Source organism: Ovis aries, chromosome 22, assembly GCF_016772045.2.
Source record: "Ovis aries strain OAR_USU_Benz2616 breed Rambouillet chromosome 22, ARS-UI_Ramb_v3.0, whole genome shotgun sequence".
Taxonomy (NCBI): Eukaryota; Metazoa; Chordata; class Mammalia; order Artiodactyla; family Bovidae; genus Ovis; species Ovis aries.
This window is the reverse complement of record NC_056075.1, coordinates 30,569,868-30,587,876: the sequence shown is the minus strand read 5'-3', so window position 1 is coordinate 30,587,876 and position 18,009 is coordinate 30,569,868. Positions and strand designations below refer to the sequence as shown.

The window sequence follows — 18,009 nt, the reverse complement described above, 5'->3', positions numbered from 1 at the left end:
GATACGCTTTTTGTATCTTTTCCATATTTTCAGTTACTCATTTTGCTTATTAGGGCCTCCCCAGTGGCTCAGCGGTAAACAACTCACCTGCAGTGCAGGAGACTCTGGGTCAGGAAGATCCCCTGGAACAGGAAATGGCAACCCACTCCGGTATTCTCGCCTGGGAAATCCCATGGACAGAGGAGTCTGGTGAGCTACAGTCCAAGGGACTTGCAAAAGAGTCAGACATGACTTGGCTACAATTCTGCTTATCAGAACTTGGAACTTTTTTTGTTGTTTTCATTTACCAGTAAGTCTCAGTGATCTTAACATCTTTCAGATGCCCTTTATTCTTTTGTGGGGAGGGGAAGGGGCTCAGAACATTCCATGGTACAGATTTGGCATACTTTTTTTATCTGTATTTCCTATTGAGGGCCATCCTAAGCTAGACCCTTTTGGACAGAGGGTGTTTTGTTTGTTTGTTTGTTGCAGAAAAGAATAAACTAGGGGGGAAAGTACTTCTAGGTGGCTCCGGCAGATTGGAGTTGAAGGGATTTAATTAGGGGCTCCAGACTCGAGGACAATCCTTGTTGGTAAAAATGACTGGCTGGAGCGAGCAGGTCTATCTGAAGGATAAGTTTCTCTGCAGTCTTTAGTTTCTAGTAATAATATCCGTACACATACCCTCGGGGCAGTTCTATCAGCTGACCCCTCTTGGCAGGAGTAAGGCTTGTCTCTCTGGAGGAAGTTATAGATTAGGATTCCTCCTGCCCTGGATTCATATTGACATGTAGCTTAATTCTGTTTGGCTGTGGGCAAATCCTCTTCAGGAAGTCAGTTATTCCAGTGCCTCTGGGCTATCAGGATTTAGGACTGACTCCACTCCATTCATTTCTACCAACTTCCCTGGAGGTCTTTTATAACAAATAGAGTTTGAAAAACCAGAACCTCAGCCAATTCCTTACACCTGCTGTGTGGCCGGCAGCCAGCTCGGTTAGGGCTCTGGGCTGTGTGCTTCATTTACATGCCATCAGGGGCCGGAATCGGCTCCAACCTTCTCTGGCGACTCTCTGAGGCCTTAGGGAGAAAAACACAGGGCTGACTCTGGCTAGCTGTGTGATCCTGGGTAAGTTAACGACTTCTCTGAGTATCAGTTTCTCACTGGTCAGGTGGGGGCAGTGAGGCCTGCGCCATAGTGTTGTGCAGATTAAATGAACCACTGTCATGAGCTTGGCATCCAGCCCAGTGACTATGCCTGGAAGCTGAGAATGAATTATGGGCATAGTCCTTAAGGAGCCTAAGAAGGCAAGCCTTTGGCTCCCTTTAGCCCAGCCTGCGTTGAGATTACCTAGGACTGTCCAGGAGAGCTTGCCTTTGAGATCCTCTGATTCAGGGGTGGTGGTTTAGTTGCCAAGTTGTGTCCGACTCTTTTGTGACCCCATGGACTGTAGCCTGCCAGGCTCCCCTGTCCATGGGATTTCCCAGGCAAGAATACTGAAGCGGGTAGGGGGTGTGTGTGTGTGCTATTTCCTTCTCCAGGGGATCTTTCTGACCCAGGGATTGAACCCCACTCCCCTGCATTGCAATCAGATTCTTTACTGTCTGAGCTACCAAGGAATGGGAGGGAAGCCTATTCATTTCTCAGTCAATGGGATGGTACCCTGAACTAACTAAGCTAAAAAGCAAGAACAAAACAAATAAGCTCCCACTTCTAAAGGCACCTCCTAAACCCATAAGAGCCCAAATTCATCCAGCTGTTGTCTAGCCAGCATGCTATATACCTCCTTACTATATCCATAGGTTTGTCTTCACCACATCACTCCATCCTTAGCCCCTGCAGCCAGAACATCAACCTAAAGCTTCTAAGAGTGGAGGCATCACTTAGTGAAGATCTGGTCCAAAATGTATTATAATATTAGAGAGTGAAAAAATTAAGTGAAACAAAAGGTCTGGGACAACTATTGTAGGAAAAGAAAAAGCCCAGGTACATACTACTGGTATAAGAAGTTCCCTAGTATAAAAGCATTATCAGCTAACAGCAGCCTCTTTGAGGGGTTTGGCAGAAGCTCTCCTTGTTTACTTTTTTTTTTTTTTAATGTATTAAAAAAATTGATTTGGCTGTGCTGCACTGCATGCTGGGTTTTAGTTCCCTGACCAGCAATCGAACCCATGCCCCCTGCCATGGAAGCATGTAGTCTTAACCACTTTATTGTTTGACTGCCTGAAAATGAACACATCTTTTTGAGAAAGGCAGTTATCGCAGCAGTTAGGAATGAGGGATATGTTGAAATCAGGCCGTCTGGTTCGCCTTCAAACTCAGGTGTGTGTCTGTGGACCACACAGAAGCTCTTGCAGCACATATGTAAAGGTGGGGCGACAGCAAGAATACAACCCATGTCACAGGGTTGTTGAGAGGATTAAACAAGGAGATGCACGTGCTTAGCACCAGGCCTGGCATTCAGTAAACACTCAGGGAAGGTCAGCTGTTATGGTTACTTGTATAACCAAAAACAACATGCATGTAAATGTTTATATATGTAAACATAGGACAGGGGTATTTTGAGGCAGCCCTTCTTTCTATAATACACTCGGCCCCATAAAAGGGAATGTGAGAGAGGAAGAAAGAATAGGGAATGACTGCCTGTTAACTGGCCAGCTCTGAAAGCACCCCCCCCGCCCCCGCCCCCTGCCTCACGCAATGTACTCTATTCTCACAAGAGGAGCAGTTAAAGAAAACACTGGCACGGGAAAGGGGGAAATATTTAATAAGAGTTCAGCAAAACGTTTACAGGCCATCCCACCCCCCAACGCTGCCGCAGGGATGAGCTGGTGACAGAGCTGGAGAAGCAACACAGGTTTGTCCTGTCTCCTGTACCGGGAGCTTCTGGGGCAGGAAGGAATTTGAGCTGTCCAACTCATTTGCTCACTCGGTGAATATTTACTGAGGGCTGGTGGTATGCCAGCTAGTAGTTCTAAGCCCAAGGATACAGCCTGGACAGAGAAGACCAAAGCAGAACAAAACACCAAATAAACAAACAAAAGCTCATAAGCAGAGAGCTTACCTTGTAATGGAGATAGATAGACACTAAACGAAATGAGTAAGACTTGTAGCCTGCGGAGTCGCTGTAAACGCCACAGAGAAAAATTGAACAAGGAAAGGTGTTAGGGGTTACTGGGAGAGTTACCCAGGAGGTAAATTATGGGGAGTGAGTAAGTTGGTGTTCTTGGGAGCTAAACTCTGCAGATTTCTGAACCCCATCCTTATTCAGAGCTTCCTTGAGTCCCAGCCGTCGGAGATCGCAAACCAGGCGTTTCTCTGATTGTATGTGGAAGGCCCTGGCTTGGGGAAAACTGAAGGCTAGGTGAGGCACTCTGCCTCTATGATGCTCCCAGGAGAAAGCCATCCACGCGCTGCTTTGAAAGGCAAAAACCAGGGGAGTCTGGCTTGAGTATGGTCACACTGAAGCAGTGGTTCTTGGCCTTGAGTGGCTTGAACGTCATGGGGTGAAGAGGGTGGGCATGGCGAGGGTTATTAAACTGTGGAGTTTGGATCCTACCACAGTCTCCCGGGGTGGTCTGCTGGGGACCCCACCTGGAGAAACACAGGTGGGTGAATTATCTATGACCCAGACTGAAGTCTGGAATCTCAAAAATACTGAGATTCCCACCCAGTGAACCACCTACTTATTTTAATAATAATGGCTTTATTTTATTGAGCACTCACTGTGTGCAGGGCTCTCTGCTGAGCACTTCAGATTTATTATTTTCCTTTAAGTCTCACAACAACCTGGTGAAGGAGGAGGTAAAATTCCCATAAGGACACTGAAGTGCAGGCGTAGTGGTTAGTGGCAGAAATGGGCCAAAGACCTAGGCTCACCTGACGCTAAACTGAGTCCGGAAGTTGTTCCCTGCACTGCATCGCTCTGAGGCTCTGCTGGTCACTTCTGGAGCTCCTCTTGATAGCTAGATTGCAAACTGCTTGGGGCAAAAGTTGGCTCTTAGGCTGCCTGCACTCCTCAGACAGAATTTTCTTGAATTAACCATGCTTTCCTTCTCAGAAGGAGCTAAAAGAGCATCTTCTAGACCTTTCTCCCCAGTTATTGAACCCCTAGCCCCTGTAATAGTGTCTCCTCTTCCTCCCTCTGTCTAAGCAGAGCCCATCCTCCCTGAGCTCCTGGGACTCAGCTCTTTCTGCTTGGGGCCTGTATTTGAGTTTTCAGCCTTCTCTTCCCTTCCCTTCGATGAGTTCCTCCTGGGCTGTGAGCTAGCTCCTGGCTGGCTTCTCCCCATCTGCCTCCAACGAAATAGTATATAGTAGACTTAGTGAATTCAAGGGGAGCTGGTTGATAGCATTCAGACTCTAGATTTCTGTGGCCATATACCAAGAACTGTCTTTTTTTTTTTTTTTTGCTTTCCTAAATCACATTCATTTTTCATTTTTATTTATTTATTTTAAAATTAAAGTATAGTTGATTTACAATGTTATATTAGTTGCAGGAACTCAACCCTGAATAGTCCCTGGAAAAACAGAAACTGAAGCTCCAGTACTTTGGCCACCTGATGTGAAGAGCCACCTCATTGGAAAAGACCCCGATCCTGGGAAAGATTGAGGGCAGGAGGAGAAGGGGACGACAGAGGATGAGGATGGTTGGATGGCATCACCAACTCGATGGACATCAGTGTGTGCAAGCTCCAGGAGACGGTGAAGAAGAGGGAAGCCTGGGTGCTGCAGTCCATGGGCTTGCACTGAGTTGGACATGACTGAGTAACTTAGCATGTATACATACAGCAAATAATTCAATCTGCCCACCTCAAAATTCTCAGCTTAATCCTATCTGCAAAGTCCCTTTGCCACAGAAGGTTATACTTTCGCAGGTTCTGTCATGAGGGGGGCATTCCTCAGCTATCCCCACCAACATGAGCAACACTTGATTTTGTCTCCTAAACCTGCTCTTCCTCTACTTTCCTCATCTAAGAATATGATACCCCGATTTACCAACCCAAAACCTGAGGTCCTCCTTGATCCCTCTTTCTCCTGTGCCCGACCCCTGCTGTATTTTCACATCCAAAATGGATGTCTTTTCACAGGAACATCTCCTCTTCTACCATACAAGAGATCTGGGTTCTATCCCTGATTTGGGAAGATCCCCTGGAGGAGAGAATGGCTACCCACCCCAGTATTCTTGCCTGGAGAATCCCATGGATAGAGGAACCTAGCGGGCTACAGTCCATAGGGTTGCAAAGAGTTGGACACGACTGAGTGACTGACACTTTCACTTTCACAGAAACGTTTCCTGTTCTACCTCCCTCACCCAAGCCCCTTTTGTCCCTCACTTGGACCTTGGCAGTAGCCTCCTAACTGGTCTCTGTCTCCACTCTAGCCAGCCAGTAGTCCTTTCTCTAAGAAGCTGGTGGTCTTTCACCTGCTTAAAAGCCTGCAGTAGCTTTCATCTCAGAATTAAATCACCTTGGTCTGCAAGGCCCCACATTATCTGGGAGCCTTCCAGACCATCTCTTGTTTTTCCCTCTTGCCTACTCAGGTAAATGAGCTAGGACTACTTGAGAGTGTTTTCTACCCAAAACAGCAACAATGCCATCCATTAACTGACCTCTCCTCCTTTGAGTTAAGCATTTGATCCTCACAGCAACCTAAGAGAAGCAGTTGGGTTTGGATTCCAGAACAAAGATTTCACTCAAAATAACATTATTATTAATAAATGTCCCTCTGCCCCTCCATCCTCATTTCCCCTACTCCCACACCTTCCCTGCAGACCCTGATCAAGGTGCTTTGAACTGTGGGAATTGTGCCTGATACACCACATCCTTAGCATTGGCCACTGGGAGTGAGGCTCTACAGAGAACATTCAAGTCTTCAACAGAATTATCTTAGGTGATTTCAAACATAAGGAAAGTGATGCTAGTGAAACCTCTCACAGGAAGTCCCCCTTGATTGCTTTAGTCCCCAGAGTTCTTACTTTTCTTTCCAACTTGCAGTTTATTTCATTTACTTCCGGGCAGGCCTTGCAGAGGTCATTATCACTTCACTTGTACATAGACTATAAACTCCTTGGGGGGAAAGGGTTTTTGTTTGGTTTTACATTGCTGCATCCCGAGTGCCCACAAAAGGCCTGGCACAGGGTAGGCACAGAAGTATTAGGTGGGTGAATATATCCTATTTGCAACCCACCGAGACTGAAGTTGGTCTGGGTGAGGCCTTGTCCTGGCTTCCAGAGATACAGAAATGATCTAAATAACTGTTTACCCTCTAAACTTATGGGGGGGGGCGGGGGACAGACAGACCTGCATGCTCACCACAGACTTCATCAAACAAAGGAGGTGGCCATCAGCAGGGGGGCTGGACCTGCTTGTTGGAAGGGTGCAAATGGAGTTTTGAGAGACAGTTGTTGCTGAGTCCCTGGTGCGACAGGCAGACGTGGGCCTGTGGGGAATAGAAAGCTACCATCAGACAAAAGTCAGGCACACACAGGCTCTGGAGCCCCACTGCCTGGGTTTGGTCCTCCACTACTCACTAGTTATGTGATCTTGCCTGAGTTATTTACTCTAAAGAAAAGTGCTGACTTCAAAACCTGCTGCAGAGATTCTGATCTAGCAAGTCCAGGCTGGCTAGGAGCCTGTGTAGTTTTTTTGTTGTTTGTTTGTTTTCCCAAGCATCTCGTGATTCATTATAGACGGGCCACAGACCATGTCTTGAAAAGCACTGGCTTGCAGGCAGAGATCATGCCAATCAGCAAACTGGAGTGTCAGACTTGTATCTCAGTGACATTTTTCAGTATGAAATCATGAATTGTCATTTGAAGTTAGACATTTAAACATGATTCCACCCAGTAGGTGCCATGGAGAGGGCTTCAGGACAGCAGCCAAGGAGGATATCCAACAGGCTTTGTCTCCCCAAGCCAGCCCAGGATATTCCCCAAAGGCAGGTAGTAAGGGACTCCGCAAATGTTTATTGATGGTCTATCAATAGACCTATCCGTGATGGTCTACCAGTGGTCTATCTAGCTAAACTCCAACTGGCTAACCCCAGTTCCCCACATAGGTTCTGGGTGAACCACAGAACCCTAGGGAAGACCAGGTTGGTATGGGGGTACAAGCTGAGCCTTAGTTGAAATGCATGGCCTGAGTTCTATAAGGGCATTCTTCATCTATTCATTCCACAAATATTTAAGCACCTGTCAATGTGCCACGCTAGGGTAGGCATACAGTGGCGAAACAGGTATCTGTACTCAGTAACCTTATGTTCCAGAAGGGAATTGGATTATTAATATAAGCAAATAAAAAATATAAATTAATATAAAAGGGTAATAATGAAGGCAAAAGGAGAAGAGGGTAGCAGAGGAACAGAAGGTTGGATAGCATCACTGACTCAATGGACATGAATCTGAGTAAACTCCGGAAGTTGGTGGAGGACAGAGAAGCCTGGCATGCTGCAGTCCGTGGAGTCGCAAAGAGTCAGACATGATTCAGCAACTGAACAACAATTAAAAAAGGAAGATCATAAATGAGAGTATTTGGATGGAGAATAGGGAGGTTACACTTTTAGTAGGGTGATCAGAGAAGATTTTTTTGAGGAGACGCCATTTATCCTAAACCTGGATAAAGAGGAATGAGCCATGTTGGAGCCAAGGGAAGCATTTTACAAGCAAAGGCTGCGAGGTGGGAAACTGCTTCAAATACAGGGCCCTGTGCCTTCTACAGCATGGGGTCATTTAGCCTCTGTGTGACTGTCTGCACTGTCAGGGGCTCACACCTTTCACCTCAGGGACTCTAGGTTATGAAATCATGTCATTATCCTCTGGAGAAGGAACTGGCAACCCACTCCAGTATTCTTGCCTGGAGAATCACATGGATAAAGGAGCCTGGAGGGCTACAGGCTATGAGGATCGCAAAAAGTCAGAAACGACAAGCCGACTAACACTGACTGTAACTATGACGAACACCGATGCAGAACCTCCTGCCAACCATAACCTTTTCTCACATGGGCCTCACACTCGCCCCTCAGGTAGGTGCCTCTCAGGTAGGTATGACACTGTGTTACGGGCATTTTCCTGACTGGGACTCTGGGAACTCAGAGAGTGAAGCACATGGCCCAGGTCCCGAATTTGTCAAATGTCAGAATGAGGATTTGTATCCTGGGCAAACGCCAGAGCCCCGGACTCAAAATGGATAAGTGGCGGCTGTCGAGTTGATGTGACTAGACACCCCTGCCCCGGTTCCTACTTCGCTCTGAGGCAGGGACTCTTGGGCCTGCAGGCCCTGCTCGTCTTAGGGCACTAACATGGCCGCCGGGCCTGTTAGACCCTCCTCACACTGAGGGTCGCCGCTCTGCCATGTAACTAGCGTGGGATTCCTGAGAGCTACGACTTGGGGACGGTGAGCCAGATCAGCTGGGCTGGAAACGTCCTTCTAGGCAACTGCTAGAGGGAAGAGCTCCTGGCCCCACGCTGCACTCTGTTCCCAGCGGCCGCCAGCCTGCCCCCTCCACAGCCCCAGACGTCCGCTTGACTCAGCCTGAGCCCTGTGTGGGGGCGTCCGCTGGGCTTCCGCAACATCCTGTGTTCTGCCTTCTATGTACCTTTTTTTCCATTCCCAGGGAATCCCTCCCATCAGGGTTTGTTTTTACACCCTGGAGCCGACCAGCCCACAGAACAATTAAAATGGCTCCCCCAGGATCCCCCGGAGCCATTCCTGCCTTACACAGTCAGCCTCATGCCTCCAGGGTCTGGCAGGAGCCTCCCTCCCTCCCTAAGGCTTCAAGTTCTGCCCCTGTGCAGCCTCCAGGTTAGGACTTTCTCTGCCAAAGAGCCTCACTGTGCTCCCTACACCCCAACTCTTATTCCCTTTGCTGTCTGAGCCTCGGGAGTGGACACCTGTCACGCTGGCTTAATGTCATCCCTTCTGCTTCCTCTTGATATGACTTCCTTTTTGGGGGTAACCCTCCCATCCCGCCACCCCCACGATTTCCTCCAATCACATTAATACCCTTTCTCCTGGCCACTGTGATTGGCCCAGGGATGGACGTATGACCCAAAACAGGCCAATTGGAATCCTTGCCTGGGACCTTGTGACTGGAATATAGAGAGAAGAAAATCCCCCTCTTTTGCCTTTGGGTTTGCCAAACTGACATGATGCAAGCCAGGCTGGCACGGTCCCCGCCCCTTCTTCTCTTCCTCTTACAAAATGGAAGCACCACAAGAAAGAGGCCAACACACAGAAAGAGGCAGGGAGAGTGAGGAAACGAGTTGCTCATTATTTGAGGTTTTAGAGTTTCTGGTTCTGGCCTCACCTGGATTAATGAGCCAGATTTACTTACCTATTATTTACTTACTACTTACTTTTGCTTAAACTAGTTTGCATTTGGTTTTGGTCACTTGCAACGAGTTCAAACAGTCATTCATTCATAAGGTTTTTTCTTGTACTATGACATACAAAATACCTTTTCAGGGGTCTGTGCCTCTGTTTTATCATATGATTGGCAATCTCCTTCAGACCAGGAGCTATTGCCTTAAAAAGTTTTCGATATCAAAGAATATGCATTGATATGCAGTGAATAAAATATAATAGCAAAACAAACACTTGATAACTGCTATGAGGTCCAAGAGCTAAAACATGACTGAGATCACTGGCCCTACCGGTGGGCTCCTCCCCTGTTTTGTAAACTGTCTGCCCCCAGTGGTAACAACGATCCTAAATTTTATGCTTAGTATTCCTGACTCTCAAAAAATTTTAAGACGTATTTTTTTGTTTCCTTAAAAATGTTACTTAGCTTTGTTTATTTTTAAGCTTTAGAAAAAAATGATATATGTAGTCTTCTGAAACTTGCGTTTTAAAAAATTTATTAAAGTATATCTGGTTTATAGTTTTGTTAACTTGAAACTATTTAAAAACTCATCAGCTGTTTCTAAGATTCGTCCATCTTATTGCATATAACTATAGTTCATTCATTTTCACACTGCATAAGATTACATTGTGGGAATAAACTGTAATTCACAAAGTGTTCCTTCTCTGATATCTGAGTTTTTCATAGCTTTACCATTATGAACATTGCTTCTTTAAACATCATTATCCACATCTTTCACACAGGTGCAAGAATTTTGGGGGTATATAGCTAAGAGAGGAACTTAGTGTGCAAGTTCAACTTTTGCAGATGATGCCCAATTATTTTCCAAGATAATCACACTTACTTCTACTCCCCATGACCGGTATAAGACCCCCCCACTGCCAGTGTCCCAACAGCACCCAGTAACCCTACTCTGATTCTCACATGGTGCCTAGTGTGGTCTTTGATTTGTCATGGGCTCAAAAATGGTTTATTTACTGACTGCTTGAGACAGAGGAATGGATGGGCTGGATGGGTAGATGGTATGGAAAATGGGAGAAATTTCCAGAAAATTGGAGGAGTAGAGACCATCTTCACCCAGAAAGATGAACTGGAAACTCTAGTATCTCAGAGAGTCAGTTCCAGATACAGACCACACTCTGGGCTTATCTGGGTTGATGCCCTAGGACTCCCTTGAAGACCTTCATGGTTGCCTGAGTCTGACCTTCATAGCTCAGAAAACCCTCTCCTTATGCACACAAGCTTCAAGGATGAGCCTGCTTTGAGAGCCTGGCCCTTCCCCTCTTGGAACATTCCATGTTTTCAAATTGCTGCACAGTGAGTCTGAGAGGGTGATCTTCGGAAATCCACTCCTTTGGGCAACCTATCTCTGTCTAATACCTACTACACTTGGATGGGCCCTAATGTCAGTTTCAAAACAGTCACAATTCCCTGCCCTCTTACTCTAATCTTTTCTTTAAAGTTTTTTGTTTTCTTTGTCATTGTTGTTTGTTTTTGTTTTGTTTTGTTTTGTTTTTTAAAAGACAATCTTAGTAACATGTTGGCACTTTCTCTCTAGTTTCAGTCACACCTGAAATTCACAGTCTTCACACACACACACACACACACACACACACACACACACACACACCCTCTCAAAGTGCACATTCCTTACTTCAAATCCAAGGCCTATGAGAAGAGTTTTTGTCGAAGGTCGGCAGCTCTGATTGCATTTCTTTATTTAGAACATTGTTTTCTCTGAAGCTGATTCCATTACCTTTGAGTTCACGGAAATGGAGCCCATTAGAAAAGTCAAGAGGCTCCCAAACAGGCTTAGAGTGTGATGCTAAACTTAGGTTCGTTTGGCTACTGTGGTTTATTGACAGGGACCTTTCTCAATTTTAATGGAGCCTGCATCTTCCTGCTTTGCAACCGCCAACCTTCATTGTGGGAAGAGAGGAAACTTGGGGCTTTAGTCCCAGATGTCAACATCCACTGTTGTCTCTGCTCCTAAATTCCCTACTCCTTCAGAGAGTGGCTGACCCACTTCCCATATAGCCTTGATATGGCTCTCTGACACCCACATCCAGGGCTCAGGCTGGCCCAGGCATGCGCACAGAAGAGGGAGCATTTTGTCCCAGGTCCTGGAAGAACGGGTTTATAGACCTGATCGTTGAAACCAAGACCTGATCCCTTGGCTTCTGACCTGCAAGTTCCCTTCCCCATCTTAATTGCCAGAGCCGGAGTGTCTGCGTAGGCAACCACAACCTTGCCTGGTCTTAGCATCCTCACTCTTGGTCTTGCCTATCCTGTTCCCAGCTGGGCTTTCTGTCATTTCTATGGTTCACAGCAGTCCTGGGACACTGGCTGTGTCCTGGGGTGAGTGAACTACGCTCTCTGATCTGCAGAATGAGGGTGATAACACCCACCACACCACTGAAGGTGGACTCACACTTGACACATGCAAGTTTTCAGGTGTCATGAAATTGGCAAAAAAGAAACATTTGGATGATGCCTTATATTGACTTTGTGAGGGCGTTGCTGTTAGGGGCAGCAGGAGCTAAGGGGAGTGAATTGCTCCATCTGTTCTAAACAGTGATTTGCTAGTACTTATTCAAACTGGAAATATGTAATTATCCCTTGAGCTATAAATTCCATTTCTATGAATTTATCCAGTAGAAATACTGAAGACCCACACATGAAGGTGTTTGATGCTATACTGTCGGTATTAGCCAAAATCTAGAAACCATCTAAATACCCACTTTCCTATATGATACAGCTTTGTGATGGTGTAACATGCAGCCACTAAAAAAGAATGAAATAGTGATTCATGTGTTCTGTGCTCAGTTCTATCCAACTCTTTGTGAGACCATGGACTGAATCTCCTGTGTCCGTGGGATTTCCCAGGCAAGAATATTGGAGTGGGTTGCCATTTCCTTCTCCAGGGGATCTTCCCAACCCAGAGATTGAACTCAGGTCTCCTGTGTCTCCTGCATTGTAGGCAGATTCTTTACCTCTGAGCCATATGGCTTGGGGGAAAAAAAAAGATACAAAACAATTTACTATGCTATTTCCATGTTTGAGCAAGCTTCAGGAGTTGGTGATGGACAGGGAAGCTTGGCATGCTGTAGTCTGTGGGGCTGCAAAGAGTTGGACACGACTGAGCGACTGAACTGAATTGATTTCCATGTTTAAAAATAGGATGTGTGATGTATACGTATGTATATGCTGAGAATGTTTCTGAAAAATTAAAAATGAATAGATAACAGAGAATATGTTCTAGGGATAGAGAGAGAGTGGAAGGAGAGTTATCTCTTGCTATGTGCTCTGTACTCTGAAGGTTTTTATCATGTGTCTGTGCAACTTAAACACAATTTTGAAATAGAAAAACAAATAGAGTAAGCTGTCTTCTGTTCTAATTGCTTCCAGGCTCTTATTTCTGAAACACTGATCTGTCACAAGTAGTGCCTCTGACAATGGCCTTTTAAGAAGAGAAAGACATCATATATGTTAGGGAACTGAAAGGAGTATGTGAGATCCCCAAAATTTGTCCCTGCAGGCTCCCACCTAGGGCTGCTGGTCTCCTGTGGCCTTAAGCCCAGTCTCCTAACCCTGGCCACATAGCTAGCCACCAGCACCGCTTCTTCTGAGGCCCCCAGCTCTGTGTTGAATATCCCTTGATGCGTGCCCGGCCAGCGCTCAGTGCTTCACAGGTGTTGGTATCAGGTATTGATCTGCTTTCCTCTTCGCTCCACGCCCACAGCTCGCATGGTTGTCCAGGCCACTGGAGCGTCCTCACAACTCCTTGCCACCCTTCCCTCCATCCTTCACACAGCTTCCTGAGTGAACTTTGTAAATGACACATCACAACTGTCATTGTTCTGCTTAGAAAGCTTCCTATGGCTTTCTGTTTCCATCAGAATGAAATTCAGGCTCATTTCGACGGCTGTGGGGCCTCTTGACTCCCTCTCCTCCTCACCTCCCTGACTGCCCCCTCTCTCTCACTGCTTCAGCCACTCTGGCCTTTGTGTTCCTGGAAGAGCCCAAGCACGTTCCTGCCCCCAGGGCCTTTGCACCTGCCATTCTTTTCAGCTGAATGCCTCTTCCTCCCGCTCTTCACATACCTGTGTCTCATCTTTTCAAAATGTCAAAAAATGTCACTTTTCAGAGGCCTCCTTGACTACAGTAGATAGAGAGCGACTCCTCCCCTAAATCCACCCACCACTCCATCTGGCACCCAGATTTATTTGCTTCATAGAATTTATCCGTCTCAGCAATGACCTTTTTGACTTGTGTGGGTCTGATCCCTTTCCATAGAATGCCAATGCCATTCCCCTGGCATGGGAGCCGTGGATGGATACAGTACCTGCCGTGTTGGATACAGTACCTGCCGTGATGTCGCAGGTACTCAATGTTGGTGGAATCTCTGCTGCTTACTTGCTGTGTGGCCTCAAGAAATATCACAATTTCTGCAGCTGTGAAGTGGGACAGGCCAGGAGAACCCTGGGCAAAACAGGTTGCTGTTCTCTGAGTGAAGCTTTCTGTGTTGTTGTTTTTTTTTTTTTCCCCTACAAGTCTATTATTCTGAAGAAGTTGTGCAGAAACACAAACTCTGATTTTCCAGCTGGGGCCATTTTCTGCCCACCTTCCTGCTCTGGGAAGCAGCATATGTGCCCAGGAGACTCTCCTTCAGAGAGGGTTAGCCTGGAAAATATCCCAGTACCCAGGGGCAGGGAGGGGCCCCCCTAGAGGCATTGAACTGTCTCTTGAAAAAGTGTGGGAAGAAAGACTGGGGTAAAAGAACATAGACTTATGGGAGGCACATCCTCAGACAATGTCTGACACTCATTGTGTCAGCACAGAAAGTGCTAAATGAATAATGCATGTGACTGGGATTAATTTTTACTATTAGTAGACTGTGTACACTTTGGAAGAACCAGACCGACAATCTCAGATTGTGTATTTTCACAGTCCTCTGCCTCTTTTAACCTTCTCAGCCACCCTGTGGGGCAGACACTCATGTTATCCCCCATTTGGAGTTGAAGCCACCAAGGTGCAGATAGGGTGTCTTGTTCAAGTTCACAGGTGGCTACAGCACCAGGAATTAAATACATTCAGACTCTTCCTGCTACAAGTCTGAGGTTTCTTGGAGTTTTCCAGGATTCTTTACTTTTGCTTGGCCTGATCTGTTTCCTTGCGGTTATCAGCGGTAAAACGGTCACTATGAAATGAAAGGAAGCTGTGGGTTTGTTCAGGAGGGAACAGGGCTGGGAAGGGAAGATGGGGCACCACTCCCTGGTTCTGTAGGAGAATCCGAGATGGATGCCAGAAGGCCGCTAAGTCAGGAGGGGAAGGGCCGAATCCCGAGACCTCCTTTCAGCTTTGAGGCAAGGCGGCTAAATCTCTAAGAGGCCCTGAGGGAGGCTGGACCCGCTGGAAGGGGGCTCAGCAGAAGTGGGTGGAGACAGATCCCCGAAGCAGGCTCTTGTGTGCTGGGCAGTTGGGTCTCCTGGGGCTGGAGACCCAGGCCTATTTTCACCTCTTGGGGGTTGGGGCTGGGCCCTCAAATCCCAATCTTCAAGTTGTGGAACAAGCCCAGCCTGCAGGTTTTTCCTCCAGAGGCAAGTTCCAGGGGCCAAGCCCCTTTGAGGGGAGACATCATACACGTAAAGAGCTCCTGACTCAGAAACAGACCCCTCCCAAGATGTGCTGAGCGAGGTCCAGCCCCTCATCCTTACCCCCCAGAATGACACCTCCAGTCTCACCATTACCACTGTTCCTTTGGGACACACACTGGGGTCAAGCCCTTTGCTCGAGTCTGCAGGGAGGTGACATGAAGTCTCTAACACCTTCGTGGGAATTCATCCACACAAGGGCAAGTGTGGGGTGAATATTCTATTCCCGGGGGGCTGCAAGGGGTTGGGGGGTGTCACATGAGATGAGGGTGGAGTACACTAGAGAAGCAGGTCTCAACTTGGCCCCAGGATCAGGGCTTGAAGAACAGGTGGTGGATCCCCGAGGGAAAAACATAAACTGAATTAGGTGCATTTTAATGAGACCATTATATTTTAGGAAACACCTCTGCTAGAGAGTTCCCGCTTTAAGAACCCGATGAAGGCAGTGTGGTCAGGGGTTGGTGCTCAGGGAAAGGCCACCTGGGGTCTGCACATGTCTTCTCCCCCCAGCCCTCCAGCCCAGGCTCCCTCCCCACCAAGGTTTCCGGAGCTGCCACCCACAGAGCAGCCTCAGGGCTGGGCGCTGAGTCACAGGCTGTGGTGCCCGCCAGGGGGGCGAGAGTGGCAGATGGCTTGACGTGGGTGAGAGTGGGGAGGGAAGGGCCTGTGGGAAGGGGCAGTGACCCTGGGCCCAGCAGGGAGGGATTCGAGGAAGTGACCTGGGAGGTGGGCTGGGTCCTGTGTTGAGCCCCCACCCCCAGCCCCTGCTCTTCCTTTCTCGGTTTCCAGGGATGCCATTCCAGTAGGGGCAGCCAGCCGTGGCCAGGTTGGGGTAGAGAGTGACCCTGAGGGGGCCTGAGGCCCAGGGCTTCCGCACAGCCTGCCTGGCCCCGCTGGTCTGGCCGTGGGAGGCAGAGCGTGGCTGTGTTTACCCAGGCCAGGCACTTCCGGAGCAGATGGGCGCCTGTCAGCGCTGCCAGCCAGGAACTGGGCTGACATCCTCTTAATGCCAAGTGGCAGGTGACTCGGGGGCCTGGACGGGAACATGTGTTTGGTTTTGCTGCTTATTAGGAGAAATGTCTCCAGGCTGAGAGCTGCCTGCACACCTGAGTGAGCACAGCCCCAGCGAGGGGGCACACGGCACAGACTCTCTGACCCCAAGAGGCCTTTTTAGTTCCTGAGAGCCGAGGACTCTGGGTCTCTGTTGAGCTCTGCTTTTTGTCGCCGCTATCTTGGCATGTTAGGGTCCTAGGACGATCATTACAACTGAAAACTAGGTGGTTTAAACCACAGCAATGTGCTCTCCTACAGTTCTGGAAGCTAGAATTCCCAAATCAAGGTGCCAGCAAGGTTGGTTCCTGAGACTGTTCCTGCCTTTCTCTCTGAGCTTCCAGTGGTTTCCAGCAGTCCCATAGACGCCACCCATGGACGCATCACTCTAGTCTCTGCCTTCACCATCACGTGGTGTTGTCCCCTCTGTGACCTCACTGTCTCTTCTCTTCATATAAGGACACCAGTCATATTGGATTAAGGGCCTACCCACTCTGGTATGATGTCATCTTAGTTTAATGACTGCAACACTCCAGTAATAAATAGTAGATCGCTACAAAGCCTTGTCTAATAAGGTCACATTCTGAGGTTCTAGGAAGGACATGGATTTTCCGGGGGCGATGCTTGGCTTGCTCACTCGTCTCATCTCTAATTCTTCCTCCCTCTCCTTTCCTCCCTCTTCCCTGCTGCCCTCAGCCCCAAGCTCAAGGGGAGGGGAAGGCTGCCTTATTCCCGGGCAGGACTCTGGAGCCTGCAACTGTGAATTAGAAAGAACTCCAGAAAGAACTGAATTGTTTTTGCTAAGATACTCTTCCCCATTAAGAGGCAATCAGTTTACAACTGTGGTTTTAATCCTTTTCAGGGATTTGGAGGCCTTTGGGACAGAGCAAAGACTTTGGACGCCCACTCAGGATAAAGGTAAAAATGTACCCACCTGCCTTCCAATACCCATCCTCCTTTTCTTGGGTTCCAGGGAAGGCTTTCTGGGAGCCAAAGAATGCCTGCCCTGGAGTCGAAGGAGGTTGCAGCTCCTTGGCATCCCAGCGCTTGGGAGCTTAGGGGTTGCCGCCCAGGTCAAGGATCTGGGGAGAGTTTCCTCAGTTCAGACTGTTGTCAGTGTGTGTAAGTCAGGTAGGGTAGGCATGACTGGGATAGGGGTGTGGAGAGCCCAAGAAAAAGAGGATGCTTTCATGTGGTGTGAACATGTGTTTTTATTTTTTTATTTTTTTTTTTCTCTTGCTTCAATAGCCACCACGCCAGGACGCCGTTGAGAGGAGACTCAGAGCCTGAGTTCACCAAGGACAAACCCTGAGCAGATAACAGTGACTTCTTCTGGGGAGGGCTGTAGCACTGGGGGCCTCAGGGGAGGATTTTCCTTGTTGCTCCCTGTATTTTGGTATGATGTGACCTTTTCTGGTGAGAATGTATCTAAATATTAATTTTGTATGAAATAAAAATTTTTCAAAGAAAGGCTCTGGTATTCTGGGGTTTCAGATCCCTTTGAACAGCTTATGAAAACTATGGGCTGGTTCTCCCCCGTCCTGCCCACCATGTGCATACCCAGCTCGGAGGGAGGACCAGACTCCTGACCCTGGAGCTGAGCCAGCTCCTTCCCGTGTAGAAGCCCACCTGCCGCCACCAGCTGGGCCACTGGGATGTCCTCGCCCCTGTCCCCACTCCTTACCTGCGCATGTGCATGCATGTTAAGTCGCTTCAGTCGTGTTCGACTCTTTGCAACCCTATGGCCTGTAGCCTGCTGGCTCCTCTGTCCATGGGATTCTCCAGGCAAGAAAGAGTACTGGAGTGGGTTGCCATGCCCTCCTCCAGGGGATCTTCCTGACCCAGGGATTGAACCAGCATCTCTTTATGTCTCCTGTATTGGCAAGTGTGTTCTTTACCACAGGAGCCACCTGGAAAACCCTACTTCTTACCCAGTCCCCCCACAAATTCTAGACTGACTCTTCTTGG

The 18,009-nt window shown here is 47.9% G+C and overlaps 1 long non-coding RNA gene across 1 annotated transcript; it reads left to right on the top strand.

The window, feature by feature from the left end:
- The first annotated feature begins 929 nt into the window (after positions 1–929).
- LOC105604284 (uncharacterized) lies at positions 930–17,511 on the top strand. Its single transcript, XR_001436526.4, has 4 exons — positions 930–7,999; positions 13,634–13,720; positions 16,904–16,959; positions 17,290–17,511. It is a non-coding gene; the product is annotated as an uncharacterized LOC105604284 (long non-coding RNA).
- The last annotated feature ends 498 nt before the right edge of the window (positions 17,512–18,009 follow it).